Raw genomic sequence first — 2,170 nt, 5'->3', positions numbered from 1 at the left:
TTTATAGATAAGCAATTAAAAAATACTGTGAAAAATAAAAATCCAGTCAAGAAAGAAAGCCTTCTCCAAAGAATTACTTGGCAAGCTCCATTCAAAACGGTCTTCTCCCCCTTGTTATTTATTTTTTTTAGTATATTTTTATTGATTTCAGAGGGGAAGGGAGAGGGAGCGAGATAGAAACATCAATGATGAGAAGAATCACTGATCGACTGTCTCTTGCACGCCCCCTACTGGGGATCGAGCCTGCAACCCGGGCCTGTGCCCTCACTGGGAATTGAACCTGGACCTTCGGATTCATAGGTAGATGCTCAACCACTGAGCCACACGGGCTTGGCTGTTTGTTTATTTTTTTAAGGAACCAACACCAGACCACAAGATGCTGCTCCAAAGGCTCAATTTGCTTTCCGTCCAAGTTCAAAATTCCTACAAGGCCCTACAGCAGCAGTTCTCAAAGTGTGGACCAGGGAACCCCAGGGGGTCTCGAGACCCTTTAGGGGTTCAGCCAACCCAAATGCCGTGGAACCTCGGATCTCAAAGTTAATTCGTCCCACAAGGCGGTTTGACAGCCGAGTCATTCTTCCCATTAGGAACAATGTACATTGAATTAATTAGTTCCAGACCCCAAATGAGTCCCTGTTTTAACCTTTCTTACACACAGTACATATCTAATGGGCTGGTTAATTGAGAAATAAACACTTCAAAAACGAAAAGGACATGAAATATGAATGAACATTTAACAGAAAGGAAAGGAAATGTGCAGTAAAAAGGGAAAATCTAATCATAAGCCGCAGCAAGAGCCAAAAACACCACGAAAATGTTCACAATCCAATTTCCTGGCTGGCAGACGCGCATTCTCCCGCTTGCTTGTCGCCTGGGAGACGTGACTGATCACACAGGTACCGGCACGAAAGGGGCGTTGGGGTGAGAAGCAAACCGTTCGATGGGAGGCCTTGCAGAGCGGAGCCGAGGTGTGACTGTATTTGAATAATAATAAGACGCTTTTTTCCTTTCTTTACTTTTCATTTCCGCCCGAGTGGACGGTGGAGTTATTTTTAAGGCTACAAGACAGCGGAAGCCAGGCAGCAAAGAGATTTGCAAAAATGTGGGGCAGGCACCCTGTCCTCCCTGACTTTTTTTTGTTTCAAAAATAGTTAATTTTCGCCCAGCCCGTGTGGCTCAGTGGTTGAGCATTGACCTATGAACCAGGAGGTCAGGGTTCGATTCCCGGTCAGGGCACATGCCCAGGTGGCGGGCTCCATCCCCAGTGTGGGGCGTGCAGGAGGCAGCTGATCCATGATTCTCTCTCATGGATGTTTCTATCTCTCTCCTTCTCTCTTCCTCTCTGAAATCAATAAAAAATATTTTTTAAATGTGAAATTACATTAGATAAGGGTCCCGGTTCAATTCCGGCCAAGGGCACATGCCCGGGTTGTGTGCTCAATCCCCAGTAGGGGGGAGGGTGCAGGAGGCAACTGACCATCCATGATTCTCTCTCATGGATGTTTCTATCTCTCTCCTTCTCTCTTCCTCTCTGAAATCAATAAAGGAATATCTAAAAAAAAAAATAAGAGTGTACTGAGGTTCTGAGAATGGAAGGTTTGAGAAGCATGCTCTGCCTGACTTGGCTGCTCCAGCTTCCTCGCCTGCCTTCCTGGCTTTACCAGATGCCACTCATCCCCCACCCCAGGGCCTTTGCACATGCCACTCTCTGCCTGGAACTCTGGCCTGGGCTCCCTGCAGCCGGCTCCCTCAGCTTCCTTTTGCGGTCACCCCCTCACACAGGCCATCCTCTGGGAAGCAGGTGCCCCCACTGCCACCATCCAATTATTTTCTGTCTTCAACCTTTATCGTTTTGTTCACAGCACTTATCACAATTCATTATTATTTTTACTGATATGTCGGTTGGCTTGTCCTGTCTCTTTCCATCAGACGGGGAGCTCCGGGCGGGCCGGGGCCTTGCCTGGGCCTCTGTCCTCTGCGCTGGCACAACGTGCACACAAACACTCAAGAAATATTTGGAGCAGCAACCCATGCGCTGGCGGACCTCTGGGCCGCAGTCTCGTACGTTATCAAAAAGCAAACAGGGAGGGTAGAGTCATGAGCACACTACATCCTATTTTAAATAGGAAGCTAGAGAATGGCATGTATGTGCTTACACGAAAACAATGTC

At 47.6% G+C, this 2,170-nt stretch overlaps 1 protein-coding gene across 1 annotated transcript in view; it reads right to left on the bottom strand.

Annotated features, from left to right (window-relative positions):
* The window catches only part of EHD2 (EH domain containing 2), a 22,239-nt gene that overhangs the window by 7,298 nt on the left and 12,771 nt on the right, over positions 1 to 2,170 (bottom strand). The gene's annotated exons all lie outside the window — the stretch shown is intronic.

The sequence above is a fragment of the Myotis davidii genome, unplaced genomic scaffold, assembly GCF_000327345.1.
Source record: "Myotis davidii unplaced genomic scaffold, ASM32734v1 scaffold566, whole genome shotgun sequence".
Lineage (NCBI taxonomy): Eukaryota > Metazoa > Chordata > Mammalia > Chiroptera > Vespertilionidae > Myotis > Myotis davidii.
The sequence above is the reverse complement of the archived record's forward strand: the minus strand, read 5'-3'. Positions and strand labels throughout refer to the sequence as shown.